Source organism: Ptychodera flava, chromosome 3 (assembly GCF_041260155.1).
Source record: "Ptychodera flava strain L36383 chromosome 3, AS_Pfla_20210202, whole genome shotgun sequence".
NCBI classification, from domain to species: domain Eukaryota; kingdom Metazoa; phylum Hemichordata; class Enteropneusta; family Ptychoderidae; genus Ptychodera; species Ptychodera flava.
In genome coordinates, this window is record NC_091930.1 from 36843544 (window position 1) to 36864686 (window position 21143).

The window sequence follows — 21143 nt, forward strand, 5'->3', positions numbered from 1 at the left end:
AAGAAGATTCCGTTTTACATAATGGATGTATTCGCTCAGAAAACGACAGGAATATGATATAGAGGCTAGGGATTTGAGGCCGTTTATTTAATAACCCTTCCCTCAGACGGCAGTCAACCGTTTCACACAAAATGAATCATCAAAAAAGGAGTATTTTTTTGAATTCTTAACTAGAGTTAGATACATTACTGACAAAGTCTTCACAGAATTACTGTGGTTATCAGGCCCAGGTTGCCATGGCATCGCAGACGCAAGAACTATATCGCCTGAGTTGCCCGGGGATGGCAGTGCGCCGTACACGTCACCAAGCAAACTGCGAAGATCTCATTGGACCTTTGTTTCCTCGACAAAGACGCAACCGTCGGAAGAAACAAGGTTCCTGGAAGATGCAGGTTTTCCATATTGTGTGACGGCAATCGTGTTCTTTCCTCTAAGGCCAATATTGCTTTCGGCAGTCTGCATATTGCACGGTGCCTGGACAATACAGGTATGCGTGCACTGCCTGCTCCGCCGTGGACTCGAAGAGACGATAGGGGATTCCGACTCGTACACTTCAATATTAGTCTGGAGCTTTGCTGACTTCTTGAAACCGATGGAAAAAATCAATTTTCACCAAGATTGTTTTAGATGATTGAATATCTGACTAAGGAGTAGACAATAAATCTACGCAATTTTGAAGTGAATGACGTCATAGTTATCAGGAGAGCCGGTATATGTAGGAATGCACAACTCAGAGCCGTTCCATCTTGTACTTTAGGCTAGTATATGCCTCGAAAGTGAAAGACTTATTAGCTTTTGCTGAAACTTTCCCCTATGAAACTATAAACCATTTTCTCACCAAATCAGTAATAAAAAGTAGAGGTCACCCTGGAAAATTTGACCTAACATTTACCGATATTTAAAAAAAATGGCCGCCAGGCCTTGTGTTAACTCTATGAGAAAAAAAATATTTTCGATTTTCGAAAAACTAAGACGGTGGAAATTTTTTTTTCCAAAAGCTTTTAAATGAGCACTCACAAGATGTAGATTAGAAAATAATTGTAGAAATCTGAGAGGTTTATGTTCATTTTAGCTCTGTGATAGCTTATTTGATAAATTCTACGTCGCCACACTGAGAGCAGGGTACGTGCTATTGACGGTGTTAAGATAATGCACATTGTTACAATGGTTACCGGTTATCATTTTCAAATACACGTTTCCATAGTACATTTTTCACAGTTGACTGTTATTTTGGTGGCCTTATCCGAAGAATTTTTTAGATTTATTTGAATAAAATATCTCGTTGCTTGGAACAAAATGTCTCGAAGTTCGTTATACAATCACAAGCCCCCCTCCCCCCAGGGTTAATAACTTTGCCGGGTAATCGTAGTAATTGTCAGCTTGCCATGGCAGAATACCTCCTGTCGAGTAATGAGGGAGAAAAAATCTAGGACACCGTGCACGCCAATAGTTCGGTCATTGACCTCAGACCACACTGTGTAATTACTGTACCTGCATCTACGCTTCAATGACTCCTAGCGCATTCAGCGACAGATAATAGAGGAAGCCGATGGTGACAACAGATGGTGTCAAGCGGGTTTACAGCAAGCGGACAATTTTCTTGGATAATTATTCTCCCATCAGCGAGCAGAGAATTTCATTTGCTGCTGTAGGTGAAGGTTAAAAAATTTGTCCGCAATCGCCCATAGGGCTGCTGTCTTCTCTCGCTTGGTGAAGCGACAGTTGACGCAAGTTTATTGTGGGCATGCGCAGATTTTCGATCTTTCCCTTGAGTAAAAATCGTCGTGTGCGAGACTCTGTTATTCCGACAAATGTGTAAATGTTTGATCGATGTACGCGGTTGTGGCGGTATGACGCCGAGGATACGGAAAAATTCGTAATGGGAAAAGGGACATTCCCAATTAGTGACTTAGTCAGGAATTGGGAATGAGAAAAGCAAAGAACGGGAATGCTTTGCAAGTCCTAACGGGAGCGCAGTTGCAAAAAGCCTTCACTTTCACCTACAAATATACTTTCTTAAGGTAGTATGCGCCTCAAAAGTGAAAGACTTCAACTTTTGCTCAAAGTTTTCTTAGGGAATCTTTCAACCATTCTCTTTCAAAATCAATAATAAAAATCGGGGGTCACCGTGCAAATATTGGTACTAGAGAAACAAATAACCATAGATTTATCGATAGTTAGCCTAAAATTCAAAATTGCCGCCACCCCTGTGTTAACTATGATGGAGAAAATGAAGATTTCGAATTTCGAAAACCTAAGACGGTGAAAGTTTTTCTTTCTCCAAGAGCTTTAAAATGAGCCCCCACAAGTGGTAGATCAGAAAAGAATTGTAAAAGTTTGAGAGGCCGAATATCTGTCCCCGAGGTGCGTTCTACTTTAAATATCTTGGAATAATACATTCAGATGTCAGACTACCGACCTGACTTGTATTTACCGTGTCACATTTATTATTTTAATAGAAGAGTTAAAACCCGGTCTTGAGGCCAGCGTGAATTTCTCGATGCTTCTCTCCAACGTCGCCGGACTTCGGAAGTCGACGCAATATTTTATTACTTGATGTTCCCTTCGTTTCTCGAGAGAGAAACTTAGTTACGGTGTCTTAGGATAACTCCGGCCCTAAATCCTGACGAATGTACCCAGTATTAGTCGTGCATTATCGTGCGTAAAACAAAATTATATTTATATCCCCTGATATGTTCACTGATGAAATCTTCAAGGATGACGAGAAATAATTTCTATATTAAATATTGGATAAACATGAACTTTCCAGCATGTTATTGCTGGCGATTGCTGAAATGTTAATTAGAAGGCATTGAACTTCAATAAGCCAGTCAACGTTTTGCACAATAGCAAGCTGGTCGACAAGACAAGTATTTTCACGTTTTGGGAGAAAGGACGAAGAAAAAACTGTCGTTGGCATACGAAACAAAACAACCGGACAATTTGTCGAGACGGTATGACACTATATGAGTTGGTTGTAAAGCGCTGATATGCGCGCACATTATCGGTGAGGTTTCGCTGCGCTCTTTCGCGTTGAGGCAGTACGCCCTCGAAACTGAGAGACTGGCACTTTTGCTCAAGTTTCCTTCAAGAACAAATCGGAGGTCAGCGTGCAAATTTCGGCAGCACCGAAACAAATTACCCAAGTTGATATACACTTGAAATTCAAAATGGCCGCCACTGCACCGTGGTTTGAACTCTAGTGGGAAAAATAAATAAATTTCTGATTTTCACAAAAAAATAAGACGGCCAAAGTTTATTCACGCAAGAGCTTCAAAATGGGCTCACACAAGCGGTAGACCGAAATTGCAAATTATTTGGATTCAAAATACCAACCCCGGAGGCGCTTTTACCTTAACGGAAGTTTTTTCTCGTGTAGTGACAAATAATTATAATAGCAGTATATAGTCGCTGACGTTTGGTGTTCACTGAACCGAAATTCCCCGGTGACTGTCCTACCGCAAGGCTTTGTGACAACACTTGCGGTCAAGTATCCACAACATGGACGAGGTGCAAAGTTTAATTGCTGAGAAAACCCATTTATCACATAAAAAGGGCATGTGAGCGCGTCCGTGTTTGTCCTCCAATTATGTAGAATACACGCTCAGGCGAATTACAGCAAGTGCAGTAACAGACAAAGTCAACACCAACTGGCCTTCATTGGACACTCATGAATGGCGTTGTCCTTGTATCTGTTAAAACGAGACGACCTGGGTGTGCACACTACAGGTATAACAAAACAAAAAATCTGTCAACACTAAGCCTAAGAGTCATTGGGTTACAAAAACTCCGGAAGGTGAGACAAGACCGAAGGTTGTCCGCTGTTTGAGCGATGTTTAATCAGTTATAATTTTGCTAAACCTTGACGGTCCCTCCACAAAGGACCATGCTTCGAAAGAGGTGCGAGTCTATGTGTATCGGAAAATGATCCATGGCGCTTCTATCAGACTCAAAGAAACAGCTAAAGCACATTGGTTAGTCATTTTGTTTGACTGGAAGATCCGTCGATTGAGAGCGCTCTCTACGCCCCCCCCCCCCAATCAAGAGGAGGGGGGGGGGGCGTAGGAAGCGTCCTCGAGTGACGGATCTTTCTGTCTATCCTCTTGTAACTCTAAACCAATTGTGACCTCGGAAGCTCCTGTTGTGGGAAATCTCTGAACGCGATCATCAGCGATGGAACGCGTCGCCAGTATTCATTTCATTGACAGTCATCCTTCACTAGAGACAGACAGTTAGACTTGATATTCGGAGACACGTCGGCGGTCGTCAGATACGATAAGAACGAGACGCGTAATCGTGTCGTATAACTTGTACATCTTATCTGGACCGGTCCCGTTGATGCCGAGGACACGATCAGCAGACATACACCCCGTGGTGGGCATAAATCGAAATGCAGCTGAGAGATTTCAATAACTCGCGATGACAGATATTAATTCCCTCATTCGTTATATTGTACCTTCGACCCGAGTCGACATTTAACACAACTCATTATTTTAAAGGTACCACGACGATCATAACCTTATTTAGTGGTCAACGTGCGTCCCACCCAAAGGAGTGCTTTACAGGGCAGTCACTGTGGCCAAAATGTGCGATCCGGGCATCGCTAGCTGGAGGTAACCCTGGAGACTCGTTTTGAGCTCAGCGTAGCTTTCCTGTCAAAACGTCCTGGTATTGAGAGATTACTTACAACCGACCAAAAACCGTTTTACGGTTTTGTTTTTGTTTTCCCGACGAACTAAGGTCTGTGATGACGTCAATGTTAACCCCGCCAGGCACCCTCTCACGTGACACGTAGCCGATTAGTCGAGAGACCTGACAAATGTCCTCTTTGATACCGAGTACAAAGTTTCGCCCCGACCGCAAAGCTGGTATGTTGTTTATTTGCTTTTCGTACCTTTGGACAGGTGAACAGAGAATAGCTGGATTGTGGGAACCAAAACATTCTAAAGTTCACGAAAACCCTGTTAGTGCCCAGTGACGACACAGACAAAGTCCTTTGTCTGTGGTGACGACAACTGTCAGGAACGAAGTATAATGTATAGCGTGTAACAGTCACGTGGCATGTTTAGAGGCGTCGTCTTGTTGGACATGTACGGGGACATATATCTGCCGCTGCAAGTAATTCAACGTCCACGGTGTATTTATCAAATGGGTCACAGAATCAAAGTGGGATTATATTCAAATAGTGTGTGAACGTAAAGTTTGACGTTTAAAGGGACAAAGTCGGCCATTTTTCATGGATTTTATTTGATATGAGATACTATTTATATTGTTTGACATACTGAAAGATACTGAATGAATGGGTGACCATGCATATATTCGACCCCGGGTTTAGACAAATTAAACGTAACCAGTGCGAAAATGAATTATTGGTCATGACCATTAATTCATTTTAGCGATGGTTTCATGTATCGTGTCTAAAGCCGGGGTCGAATATATATCAGTGCATGGTCACCCATTAATTCAGTATCTTTCAACATTTCAAACAATATAAATAGTATCTCATATCAAATAAAATTCATAAAAAATGGCCGACTTTGTCCCTTAAAACCTTTTTGATGCTTCACCGCACCATGGAGGTAGCACGCAGGGCAGTGAACTTTTGTTTCATGTTGGCTGTTTTTTATTAAATATGTGCACGGCCTAGATATTGCTCACATCTTGTGTACAACATGGACCATTCACAATCTTTAGATAGTTGACGAAGACAAGCTCAAGGTCGATTGGAGACCATGCAGTTTCAAGGTCGATTTCTGACGTCGACCGAGTGACATCAGAGGCACTGTCAGTCACATGAGAAAGGAACAAAGAAAGACAAAAAGAATGAACCCGACGCAGTCCAAGCAACGACAGTTAATGGAACCCCTCCCCCCCAAATAATGAACGCGCCACCTGCCCGTGTCATTGTGTCATTGTTTTTACCACAGGGATGGAGGGACTGTGTTTTTACATCACACCCGCACTATGGTTTTGCTTAATAAAAAGTGCAGTTTTAATAGGCTACGGTGCAGGCACAATGGGAAAGAATGTCAGCTTATATATTCATCATGAGTTAACTTTTAAAAGAGATGATATTAGGCAAACGTTTGAAGGGTACCGTATACAGGACAGTTGTCCTTGTGGATAGTTAATCGATCTCAAAAATGAATGGTTATCATAGCGGTGTCTGCTCGTATACATAAACTGTATACGCTCACGAAAGGCGTGGATATTGTCTTTTGTGTGTGTGTGCAGTACACGGCGCGGATTTCAGTGTTTTGCGACGGCAAACAAGCTCATATTTACACCTGTTTGCTCCAGGTTTAAGCGTTCTATTTATACGCAGTGACACACTTCAGACCGTGTTTGGATTGCCGTGTCAATGACGTCATTTGCAGAAAACACACCGCGTCGACCGGGGCAACAGCGCAATGCCACTAAAACCAAGCCGCTATGCTCACTATGCGCGCATGCGACATTGTGTAACGCCATACATGCGCCAGATGCAAAAGAATTTAATTTAGCGTGTGCACAGAACGGATAATACAAACTCTCAAATTAAAGTTATTAATCAAATCGATCTGTAACTTTTCACTATTTTAATATCGCGCTTGTTGATATAGCGACCTCCCCTGCCCTGGAACGTGCGCCTCTTTGGACAATCATGTCCACGCAACGTGGATGTCTCAAAATGTTTGCTGTAGGTATTTAGTACTTGAAATATTTAAAGCGTATCAAAGTTCAAATACCCTGCAATATATATTCGCTGCTCTTCGGCGCCGTGACATCAGCTTGCGGAATGTCATGTGTACACCTACAAGAATGCTTGAAGGCAAAATACCTATAACTTTTGATAATTGTTTTTTTCTTTTTGGTATTTTTGTTTTTAATGCCAACTTCAGTTTCTTGTTCTAACTTGTCCCCATCAAAGCATGTTGAGGTGCACAGCATCCAGTTTGTCAACTCAACCTGCTAAAGTTTAAACTGCATTGTTACTAGTGAGAAGTGAATTCTGGTCTGGACTAGAAATCAAATGTAAAAACAGGCTATGCCTGTTATGTGATATGCACCAGGTTGAAAATGAGTTTCACTTCTGCTTAGTGTGTCCTGTTTACACAGATTTGAAAAAAAACGTTTTCTTTCATGATATTATCATGAAATATTACTCTCAGGAAATTTTATAATCTGATAAATTCTCCACATCATCGTACAATATTGAATCTATCAAAGTATATTTTTACAGTTTCAGACGAAGAGAGAATTTAATGTAAATATACCTTTCAAGAAATACTTACAATGTCGTTTTATTGTCAAACAAGTCTATATGTGAGCCCCAAGTTTGTCTCTGTTTATTTTCCTGTTTTGTAAAAAAAGCCGGTGGCCCATTACTGAATACACCTATGATTATAATATATTAAACGTAAAAAACTAGAGTGTATGCTACCGTATAGAAGCCCTGTGATGAAAGTAAAAAAAAAGTGAAAAAAATTATTAAAATTCATAGCTACCGGCCCAACAAGGTAGATATGAATACAGTTTCTCTGGATTTATGCATGTGCATCTTTACGTCGGAGACAGACAAAATGCCGATTTTAGGAAAATGTAACACAGATCCAGATATTTCTTGCATAAACAATTCACAATTTCAAGTGTGGGGGGGGGGGGGGAGCTTAAAAGCTGTTCACAACCGTGACTGTCCCCGCTAGGATTTGAACAAATTGTCCTTATCGTCTACTGGTGGTCATCCGTATCCCAAAATGGTAAACCCCACTGGCCCCCACCTCATTTCAGATTCTTCTCCAAGTTCTTTCCACTCCATAAGTTCCCCTCTACCCTTCTCCCGACAGATGATATTGCCCTTCCCTTGTAAAGTTCCCAACACAACAGAATCACAATTTTTCCCCTTTTCAGTCGTTTGGTTCTTCAAAAGTTGCCCGTTGAGCAAAAGAGTAACAATTCTCGTCCACCGATGATAAAAAAAGACTCCCGCCGGCACGAGAACTTGAAATATGTTCGCCCACCCGTCAATTTAAAGAAACCATTGATTTGCGAACACAACTTTTTCGCCCACAGTTCTGTTCTCTACCCGTGATGCATTTAGTAATTTGCTATAGACCGGATGCCGTCGTGCGCAGCAGCCAGTTCAGTAATACCTCGCCCGGCTTTTTGTCGTCCGGTAAACCTCCGGCCTTGCGAAACGCTCACTGCTTTGCATATTTGCGGGTCTACCAGCATAAATTTCCCCGTAGGAAGTTCCTGATAGCGAGTGCAGTTTCCCGTTGCTTTGCGTCACGAAACATCTGTGTATGTCTCCAAGATTAGCCAGCTTACGTACTTTCAAATTTAAATATTAATAAAAGTATGTTTATTTGTTAAAAATTACTTTAAAATGGTAAATCGGACAGAACGGGCCGCTTCAGAGGCGCATGATGACGCGTGACCGTTGCAGGCTGATCGATACATGGCGATGTGGCAATGACGTCAGAGTAAAACGCCCTCTAGCGACGAATGGCCTCTAAAGACTTCGGGTGTGCGATGCACTTTCGCGAAACCTTGCATATGTTAGTTTTGAAAAGAAACGATGCCGTTATTTCCTGTCGGCGATACCTATGAAAGACAAATAACACTTTGTAAAAATAGAATGAAAGGTGGCACACGTAGGTAAATTTAGCCGAGCACGTCGAAGCGACGGGATGTAAAATTGATTTATAGAGATATGAATATTATAGAGAAGCACGTGTATCGTTTTGGTCTCAGCGGCCGACCATGCGACCAGTGAGCGCTTCATTTACAACGTAAACCACGTGTAAGCAAACAGTACAAAATATTACTCGCTGTGAGTAAAAAAATAAACAAAGCGATCTAAAACTTATGTTTGAAGTTTGAGCGACGCCAAAAAACGGACACGCCTGACCTGCACATGATCACGATCCCTCCAATCACCATGCGTGCATGCAGCATTAAGCAAAATTAATTCTAAAAAGAATTCTCTCCTTGATATTGTGTGACAGTCAACGTTGCGTGCCACATTTAACCATAGACCTTAAAAACGTTTTTAAGGTCTATGATTTAACATTTTTCAATGTGCCAATTGTACATGCCGTGATTGTGAAAACGACATTTTCGGTTCTGTAAGCCACTGCCGTCAGCCAAGATCTTAGTCGTTGCACTCGTTCGGTTTTTTTTTTTTTTTTTGCGTGGTACGCGCGACGCCACGTGACGACTTCAAACCGCGATGCATGACGTCATAATATTTTTTACTGTGTGCAGAGTGTATTATCTAGCTCGTCGGATTTAGTCAGAAGTTCATCCCTGCAAAATGGTAGGGCAAGGGTCACGATGCTCCTCCCCAAAAGACGAGGTGACGTCAGAGAGATGGGACGTGAGGGTAGCGTGAGCCACCGAGGCGTCTTTCGTGCATGCGTGTGCTCCATCAGGCACGCCACCTTGCAAAGCATCCTAAATTAGGGGGTATGTGCTTGTAAACAAAAGACAGCTCCATTGTCATTTTAAGCGTGCCCCTTTTCCTTCGCAATATTGGACCTTTGTCTTGTAATAATGAAGAGGGATTTTAAATTAGGAAACCACGTGACTATCGTAAAAAAAGAGCAGCTCTGGCGACGAGCTAGATAATATAACTCTTTACACTGACCCGGCGGGGTGGCGTTGAAAACTAGCTGATAACCTGCAAACTAATCTCATATACGTGTGTGTTTTTATTACACAGACCCAACAACGCCCAGTAAAAGATCCACATGATGAAATTTCACACATATTTCCCTGTGTTTTGGTTTGTAATTCGCAAAACAGTTCTACTCCCCAAACCATTTTGAAATGGCTGCGCACAGCGTTCATCTGAACATAACGTGTACATGTGCGTGCAGTGTCAAATACCACAGTTGAATTTGACGCCGGAGTGTAATACGTTTTCGAAAAAAAATATCATTGTATTGTTGTACACAAAAAAATTGTGATAGCGAAACTTGTGTATTATGTTTCAACATACGTCATCCATGGTGCAGAACAACAAGTCTTGCCTTTTAAAAGGCGTAATTCTCATATTTTCTTTCAGTTTTTCTCCAATTAAAGGAATTTGAATTACAGGCAGTGACGAAAGACGGCATCACAAGCATAATACCTTGTATCAGTAAAACACAATATGACGTCAATGATTCGTAACACCCGTAATTTCATTTCAGAGAAATATTTATTAAATATTTCATGAGCACGACTTCGTTAGGCGTTCAGTTTTAAACGGAGAGCATCAACACACTTGTCATTTGTTAGATTTAAATGTCTCCGGGATCCATACAAGCGATTCATCAGAAATTTGCACCGCGGAGGCCTGAAACATTCGCTCGGAATGTCGGTCTCCTGCGCTGATAAGGCGCGTTGAATCTCGCCTCGTGAAGAAATTGACGGCTTAAAGACTCATTACCATTTCCAATCTTATTTTCCCCTCATATTTAAACTGTGTTCCCAACCGATTTCTGAAGAACTCTGTGTGTGGTCATACATTTCACTCGATGGACATGCATGGCAGGTATTTGCGGGTTTGAGTGGCGCCACTTTTCACTTCTACCTTTTGCAATTTTTTTCTTCTTCCCGCCTATTTTATCTGTAGTTTAACAGTTAGACGCCGCGCAAAACGTGCGGTTTCCTTGCTGATTAAATAGACGATGTCAATATCAGGATTTTCAAGTGTAAGTAGATGTAGTGCGGGTAAAATTAATTAAATCGACCGAAAAAATAATCATGAAACCTGTATTGTACACTCTAATAAGGCGTACATCTAAATTGAATTTTATCTCTGATGATGACGTCATAACCTATCTTTGAACAGAGGCTATCTTTACCGCAAAGGGGTGATAGCGCTGATGATGCCGCGTTCTCTGCGCTGAAACACACATTTTTGTATTGTTTTTCTGACCGCAGGAGACGACCTTTTTGGCCTGACATGCCGACATTGCCAAAACTCCCTCGTTCGTTTTGTACATTAAAGGGGCAGTTCTCAATCCCTTGTTCTCGCAAAAAGTCCTTGTTAACATTTGCTATTTACATGGTGTTAGCCCCTTGTTTTTCCATTGAAATATTTATTAAGTTGGTCAGTTTACTTCTTTGATAAAGCTGATAGATGACCCGCCCCTTTAATCTTAGTGGACGAGACGGCGGTTTGGAATCGACGGCAATATGATCCAGGTATTGATAATGATTTTGGAAGGGGTGGGACACGGCTTGAAATACGACATAAGTGGATATGGTGCGACCATTTTGTTATGTTATTAAACGTGACAGTACACGCTCTTCTGGAATATAATAGTTCAACACCAGGTTAACGCTGATTCAATTTATCTTGACGGACATGTTGTCGATTGGTCGCTCAATTCTTTAAAGACGACATTGAGTCGATGCCCTAACAGCGTAAATATTGTAACGCATCAACTTATCGCCGATCAATGCAATCAATCTCCAGTGAAAACAGGGGAAAGCCCGTCGGAATCTGACATTGCAAGCCCTAGAATAAACCTAGTCGAGAAATTATTGAATCAAGTGTACACTAGAGAGCACCTTTTTCAATTTCCTCAATCAGATCCAGCAGTATATTTTTATGTCATCTCAATCTCTAATTATTTAATCCATTTGTATATCTTTATAATCATGAAAAAACAAACGCAAAATCAATAAATTTTAACCGACAATTTTTCAATACAATTTTAATTTTCAAAAACTAAGTCGGTGTGAAAGGTTTATCTACTCCATGGTTTTCAGATTGAGACCCCCTAGCTAGATCAAAAAAGAGGACATTGTAAAAGGTTGAGAGTCCGATTATCTGTCCCCGAATTTCATTCTACTCAGGCCAAGAAATAATTTTTTTCCCGCCCATAGGGTTTCTACTTTTTTAATTTTTAGGCATGATTTGTCCGAATTTCGCTGCTTTTGAACTGACAGGCCACATTTAATTAATAATAAAAAATAGAAAAAAAGTTCCTAACAGACCTACCCTCCTTCCTGAGGGCTCGTAAACAGAAACACACATTTTGTTTTTGTTACGCACCAGGACAGGGCGAACGCCATGATTTTTTTCTCTCAACCGTACAGTTTCTCGATAAACTCGTCTCGAAAATGTCGCCTTCAATGGTATTTAACTGACTTTTCAGAGTCTCGTAGCGTCGAAAATAAAACTAGCATATTCCCTGAGAGTAACCAGAAGCTGGAATTTTGCCTCCCACGCAACGCTGCAATGCCAACTGTAAGCGAGTCTGCTTTCAGCCACGTCACCTACGACAGAAGAATGCATATATGACGTATGACGTTTTCAAATTAAATATCTAAAACGCGAGGTAATAAAATTTTATGTAAAAATGGACATATTAGCGTCAGGGTATATGGGATTTGCCTCGCCTACAGATTATCGTGACCTGCCTTATGTTTATGATGCTACACGTCAGCGCGTATGGTGTAATCGTTAAAATTGAATGAATCGATGGCAATGTGCTAGCAATTTGTCGTCCATGATAGGCCGTTGACGGCAGTTGTTTGAGCTGCCGAGAGTGTGAACACCTTGATCCTGGTCGCGCTACTTTGCGTGTTTGCCGCGATGTTGAGAGCGCACGCGCCGCTGAATGGAGCAAAGGGATGCATGGAAGTCACACGTATACGGAGAGAGGACAAGTACTCTCGATCTCAGCTGACTGCATGTAATGTGCATATGTAATGTTGCTGCAGGGAGAGAAGGTGGGGGCTGGGGTCGGGGGTCGGTACCATGGTGAGCACAAGACTAGTGTTATTTTAAAATTGGTAGTGACTTCTGATTCATGACGTCAGCGGGATCTGAGGGCATTGTGGTATAGAGGCGCTCAGATTAGAGGATGACATCATACGTGAACTTGGTTCGCTGTTCGGCTCACGATAGCGGTAAATTTACTGCATGTGTTTTCTTCGCCGCTATCCCCAATACGAGTCAAAATGACAAAATGGTTTTTTTCCGAACAGATGATCAGCAAGCGGCTTGTGACTCAGAGCCCGCCACTCGTCAGTCTTCCGCCTGTCGTAGTTCCCTTGGGAATGAGTTGCCGTCATGTTTGACACTCATTTAATATGAAAAATAGTTAAACGATAAAAAAAAAAACACTTTCACCTTGCAGAGTCGACAGCACGTCAAGCACTAAGGACATGATGGAACAGCGGCGACAATTGTTAGTTTACAAAGATATTGCTTTCGTGCAAATATCCTACCTGGCGAGTGAATATTGCCAGCACAGTATAACGTGAATATCAACGGCTTTCCGTCCCTAATAATATATGCTGGTTTAAGGTTGTACGCGCCTCGAAAGTGAAAGACTTAAACTTTCGCTCAAACTTTCCGTAATGAAACTTTCAACCATTCTCTCACCAAATCAACATAAAATTCGGAGGTCACCGTGCAAAGATTGGAACTAGCGAAAAAAATTGGTCAACATTTTGCGATATTTGAAATTCAAAATGGCCGCCATTCCTGTGTTAACTCTATGAGTTGGGAGAGGGTGGGGAATTAAATTTTGGATTATCGAAAAAGTAAGTTTAAATTTTTTCTTTCTCCAAGAGCTTTAAAATGAGCCCCCACAAGTTGTAGATCAGAAGAGGATTTTTAGAAATTTGAGAGTCCGACTATCTGTCCCCGAGGCGCGTTCGGTATACCCTAAGATCATCGCGAAATGATGCGCGAGGTCGGCTCTGAATTGGCGACGTTTATTTTATTATGAAAGACAGTGTTTATTGGGCCGGCATGTGCCTTCCTGATGGCGCAAAGTGTCGAAAAGTCACACCACTCTTGAAATGCCACGGCGTTAATCCCGTGCGCCGATGAAACGCATACAAAACATATTGAGTGTCAAAAACGCTTCGTTTCCATGGAAACAGAGACGGCGAACGCGTCCGTTAGTAATACAAACCGTCTAAATTGGCATTTTCAATCTCGGGGTTTGGAAGTCAGCGGCGGCTTTTTCGTCAGTCTGACCTCCATTGACCTCGCTGTGCCTCTCGACCTTTCGGGAATGTCACGTCGTGATTGACTTTGTTTTTCTGTGGAGCACATTTCACCTTGATACACTAAACCGTTAACGCGGAGTGCTCTCTTTGACGCAACCATCGAACTTGGATGTAATGGAGGCAGAATAATATGTGTTCTGCAAGAGTTCCTGCCACAGCCAGGATGTTACAACGAGGCTGGTGCTTTCCTCTCATCTCCGAACGGGGTTTTATTTGCTATTCGCATAACGAGACAGAATGTGTCCAAAATACAGTGCACTGTGTTGGTACATCTATTGCTCTGGTGACTGGGGAGAGAGAGAGAGAGAGAGAGAGAGAGAGAGAGAGAGAGAGAGAGAGAGAGAGAGAGAGAGAGAGAGAGAGAGAGAGAGAGAGAGAGACAGAGAGACAGACAGACAGACAGACAAACAAACAAAGGCAGAAATTGGCAAGAGGCAAGAGGACATTTTAATGGTATCAGGAAAGACGACTAGTACTTCCCAATTGCAATGTGAAATTCAAATGACAAACGTTTTGACTTTACTGAACTGCGAGAAGACTCTTTTCCGCATTTCACTTTCCATGGAAGACAAAAGCCAAGAATGGAAACCGAGCTTCAATTTCAGAGGCACTGAAGTCAATAAGGAATTAATTCACTCACAAAAAAGAAATTAAGAAATTTAATCATTAGGTTATATATAGAACAACAAAGTTAAACAATTTTAGAAATTTTGTCGAATTTATCAAGGCTCAAGATTTTGTTCGCTTACAACTGTTACAAGTATCACATTGGCATGATTCGTCGACCGCCATTGCTGACGTCAGCTTCGTTAACTATCATGCACATCTTGTAAACGTCACGATATGCTACGCTGCGTCTTGCAGTTGTGACACTGTGACGTTCTGCCCATGCATCAGAGTGTTCTCTTGATGCCCTGGACGCGGGTACGATGACGTCATAAATAACTTGCATGTTTGCATCTTGTCAATCATGTGACAGCCTGGTGGCGCCTTTGTGTCGTGAAAGTGAAAGGAGCCACTGTCACAGGCGAATACTAGATAGTATCCACAAATCATTTGTATGTATGTATGTATGTATGTATGTATGTATGTATGTATGTATGTATGTATGTATGTATGTATGTATGTATGTATGTATGTATGTATGTATGTATGTATGTATGTATGTATGTATGTATGTATGTTATGTATGTATGTATGTATGTAGGATATGTATGTATGTATGTATGTATGTATGTATGTATGTATGTATGTATGTATGTATGTATGTATGTATGTATGTATGTATGTATGTATGTATGTATGTATGTATGTGTATGTATGTATATGGTATTAAGGTGCATGCTTTCTATTTCACATGAAGTTCAGTTTTTTATCACATGTTATATTTATCCATTCGTTTAAATTTTTTAAAGTTTTGTGGTCATTTTGTTAACTTTTGTATTCTCTCTGAAGAACTCAATACCTCATCTCTCTGGTCTCTCTCAGTCTCTGTCTCCCCTCTCCCCTTCCCCTCTCGTTGACAGCGAATTTTTCTTAGATATAACTAAACATTGTATATAGTGTACGTTGGCAGTCAAGCTCTTGGTCGTAAAAGAAACCAACTACGAATGGTAAAGAAAAGGCTTTCAACGAGACGCAATTAGTAGCGAATTCTATTCTCTCCCGGGAAATCCTTACAACCATTCGAATTGGTTCAGTATGCCTGTCAATCAAAAATGTGAATAGATCGTCAGAGACGTCTTAGAAGTCTCCAAGCATATACGTCATGCTCTCAAACTGAGTGCGCAAAGCATAGATGCGTATCAAGTTGACATGATATCTTGTAAAATTATCGATGGTCTTCCAATCAAGAGGCACTTCTCTTTACAAGTAATGGCGCAGGGATTTTCTTCTCCTTCGTCATCGTCCATTTTTATCGCTGTCATTACACGCTCGGTTGATTTTTCGGCGAGTATAATATGGCATCACAAGGGCTTCAAATCACCGACTGTCATACCTAAACAAAGACCTCCGCTGGCACTCTGTAAATGAAAGGCATTGCAATGACGGGAAAGTGTATAGGTCTATATTGTATTGAAAGTCTATGACGCACGACTTGAAGTGGATACTTATTAGGCTACGATGAAGTGGCCCCGCGGTATTTCCATTTTTTTGCGAAAAGGCTATCTATATTATTCATTGCTGCGAATGAATAGTAGAAGTTATCAAGTCGAGGTAAAAAAAATACAGTTTTAGATAACGAGCTTATTGAAGACCGGGTGGCCGACGATTCGTGTCTGATTTCTGGCGTCCAGTATTCAGATATCACGGCTTTTAATTTATGCGTCAAGTTATGATGACGTCATGTCGTTTGCTCGACATTGATACGTGCCCGGAGGGCGGGAAAAAATCTTTAGCGCATGTTTAAAATACGCACTTATTGTGTCATTGAAGATGTTTTTTCCTCCTCTCCATCAGACATTTTGTTACAAGGAACATTGGTCTGTGACGTAAAAATAACTCTAAAATGCTTCTAGTTTTGCTCTCAATCGTGATCTGCCAAATTTTCTTTCGAATCCAAGTCTAGGTAAACTCTGCTATGACAACTCTCTAAAATAAATATAGAAATGTCACATTGAGTCAACGCTGTTATGTATATATATATATATATATATATATATATATATATATATATATATATATATATATATATATATATATATATACATATGCACATTCACACACACCATATATCAATCAACATATGATTACACACAACATCATGCTTGTAGTATACATTCTGTTTATAGAAGCCGCATGTCAGTGTCATTGACAAAATTAAATGCTATCACTGATAATTTTGTACATTTGGTTTGTAGCATCAACTGACAGGTAGAGAAAATGAACATGAAACGTGAAGAGGCATACAATGCGAAAGGACATCCCTGGAAAAAAAAAAATCCTGCATTTTTATGCTATCTGAGACAATACATTTGATCGCACTTGATACCTTGTGTTGAACCTAAGATGTGAAGTTTCCCCATCAAATTAACAAAACAGCACACACTTCAAATGAATGATTCGACAAGATATTACATGATAATCATACGCATTAAAAGGTAACCTTCTACATTTCAAAACTCGCTTCATTTTCAGCGCGTACAAACAGTCATGTAAATTTCAAGTCTCCTTGGCAAAAGGGTTACCATATCTATCTATCTATCTATCTATCTATCTATCTATCTATCTATCTATCTATCTATCTATCTATCTATCTATCTATCTATCTATCTATCTATCTATCTATCTATCTATCTATCTATCTATCTATCTATCTATTATCTATCTATCTATCTATCTATCTATCTATCTATCTATCTATCTATCTATCTATCTATCTATCTATCTATCTATCTATCTATCTATCTATCTATCTATCTACTCTATCTATCTATCTATCTATCTATCTATCCTATCTACTATCTATCTATCTATCTCTATCTACTACTGTATGTATGTAATGTATGTATGTATGTATGTATGTATGTATGTATGTATGTATGTATGTATGTATGTATGTATGTATGTATGTATGTATGTATGTATGTACGTATGTACGTATGTACGTATGTACGTATGTACGTATATGTATGGGTTATGTATGTATGTATGTATGTATGTATGTATGTATGTATGATGTATGTATGTATGTATGTATGTATGTATGTATGTATGTATGTATGTATGTATGTATGTATGTATGTATGTATGTATGTATGTATGTATAGTATGTATGTAGGTATGTATGCTGTATGTATGTATGTATGTAATGTAGTATTATAATATATAGATATATAATAATATATATATAATATATATTATATAATATATAATATATAATATATATATATATGATAAATTATAGCAAGTAGAAAGCGACTCAGACGCGACTCAGAGTTTCACGCTACATGTGTTCTCTGTAGCGATCATATATATATATATATATATATATATATATATATATATATATATATATATATATATATATATATATATATATATATATATATATAATTTACTCTTTTTTATTTTCTCATACATTTTGATGCTATTTATACAGATCCAAAATAATAGAAGATAATATGAAACCAAAGTAATCTAGATTAGATTTGTAGGAAGCTTAATTTTTCTCTGAAAAACAAGTAAAGTAATTTGATACAGAGCGATCCTTCCGTTATGAAGAATGAATGGAATTCTGCTCCAGTGACTGATGTAAATTTGTCGACTACCCGGGGCTTAATGAGTTGGTAATCAAGAGTATTGAATTGCGAATGGGGGGCTCTAACGAGTGTCTGCGTCAGATGACGTTGTATGACGTCATTCCAGTCAGATTGGGAGCGTTCGGTACACCGGCGGTTCGATCGCTGATGATGTGCAAGTGACAGCGTGGAACGCATTCACTTTTTTTGAGAAAAACATCGTACCATGAAAATAAAAGTCTTCTGAATCACTCCAGTCATGGTGCGGGAGTTCTGTCGGCGAAGCGACATCTTGATTGCAATGGAATTGCCGACTGAAGGCCGGACTTGAACCCAAGCCTACGAAGCGGCGGAGCCTTTGACAAACCAATCTAAAACCCCGTTGACGACTTCATCAGCCATTGATTGGAAGATTCATTGTGAGGACCGCGCATAAAAAAAATATAATCGAACGCCAATTAATTTACAGGTCTGTCCCTTTGTCTTCGCTGCGCCATTGGTAATGCTCCATTCACAGGAAGTGACGCACGAACTAGCCGTTCTTGTCGATTTGTTTTTAAACCCTGTGATTTGGATTGACTTTCATTCAGCTAACGACAATGCCAGCTAAAATTTCACACCATATTTCTTCACATTACCCTTTTTTTCTTCACAAAACATCTCTTGCTGGTCGTCTCGGTTAAGGGATAGACCATTGAATTTTTGGTGGGATGGTAAAAATTTGAAGAAAGAACGGGCAGAGCAGGTCGATCAACCAGTCAGTCAATCAATCAATCAATCAATCAATCAATCAATCAATCAATCAATCAATCAATCAATCAATCAATCAATCAATCAATCAATCAATCATCAATCATCATCAATCAATCAATCATCAATCAATCAACCCCAATTCGAGCAATGAGTATTGCGCAGTGACAAATATCATTACAAAATATGGCAATTTAAAAGCACACATATTATAATCCCGACAGTAAACAGTAAAACTTTAAAACACACAGAGATAGAGACGCTAGTTTAAAAGCTAGCGAGTTTCTGTTCAATCGTCCGATAGCCTTGTCGATAAAACCCCCAAACATTTAGCTCTGTTGATTTAAACGACGACCATTTGGAAGCAAAGTCAAGTTCATGAAGTAATTGATCCTGAATCTTGGAATGTAATTGCAAGAAGGAATTTCCTTTACGTAAAAAGTATACTCTTACCAAATTCCTGTTTCTATTTTTTACATTTAAATTCCTATAGCTGCAGACAATTGAAAATATAGAATTACAGTGCTACCTTTTCAAAAAATATATATACACGATGGTCGGTCAAAAGTATGGATTTTTTTTGGGAAATAGTTATGTATACCGTGCAAAGTACAGAATAAACACATTTCGAAATTTGGATCGCGAACAAATTGTGGTCGGAATCCTTCACACCCCTATCAAAGATGGAATGGTCCATTCCCGAAGGGCATCGCTTCGCGTCAAATTCATCTAATCTTCATTTACGTCGAAGTCTTGGCCCGAGGCCGCATCATCAATGAAACAAATCCATATTTCACATAAAAGAACGACAATTCCAATAATTAATTTATTTTGCTTATGAACAAAGTACACTAGCTCCCCCTCCTCCCCCCCTTTCCCGTCATGACAGTGACCCTGAAACTCAAGACAGGCTTGTGACTTTGTACTAGTCTATCTATTATTATTATTTTGACTGCTGAGCAAAACACAGAACGAAGCGACAGAAAATTTATGTCCGAGCTTCGCTGAAATGTGTCTTTTATGCACGACACACATGGATAAAATGTTATTGTTGTGTCAATCAAGAATAGCGCTAGTGGCTACCGTCACGTGACCGAAGCTGAACTACAGCCGCTCGCTCTGTTTGAAACTCAAAAAATGTCGTTTGGTCGGAGAGCATCATGGTGGAATTGGCATTTGAAAATACAGGAGTCGAAAACTACACTGAAATTATGGCAGCCAGCGTAGGAATAGAAGTCGAGATTCGTACGTCGTGTACAAATATGCGTGACGTAAATTTGGAAATGTTAATACACGCAAAGAGCGAAAGTGATCGTGCCAGGCGCTGGCGAGGCTTCGCGGCGATAAGGGCGATAATTGCGTTGACGCGTGACAGATTTCAGCGGCTCGTCCCGAACCAAGTACGCCTGTCGACACGTTGTTTTTTTCTGGACAGCAAATGTCACCGCCTTTTGAAACGACTTTTCATCACCGCGGTGTACTCGAACAGCGATGAATTATAAACTTAAAAATAATTACATCCAAAAGGTTAAATTGAGAAATTTATTCTCGGGGAGTTGGGTACAAGCAATAATTCTTAATGCCTGCCAATTACAAGGTAACCTGTGATGTCAGCGCGTTTTAGCACTTTTGTGTGAGCTTGTAAAGGGAAATGGATTCTCATCGGCAAAAACCAGCAAAAAAGAAATGCTGTCAATTTTAAAGCCGGTCACCCCATTTCTGAAATACCAAACACTAATAATTAACCGTCGTTAATTTCGAAGAATGCATCTAGGGTCACCATGTGCGTCAAAAAATTGTCGATCGCGTCATTTAGTAGAGGACAGACCTTTCGACAGATATTTAAGCGAGTCGCGAGTGGAAGAGATAGCAGCGTGGCACAGAGAAGTTGTTTTCCAATTTTTTTTTTTGCGTCCATGGAGGCTCACAGGTTTAGTTGATGTTACATTTTTAATGTATATTGATTGTGAAATAGCGAAATTGTCGCAAGAATTACAGTAATTATGCAAACATCGGGGCAATTACTTGTCCCCACCGTCGACGTGCTGTCAAAGATTGGACCCATCATCGGCTTCACTCTTACGCTGATTTCAAAGTAGGATGCTAAACGAGCGATCTTGTTTGCAATGACAATATATACAGCTC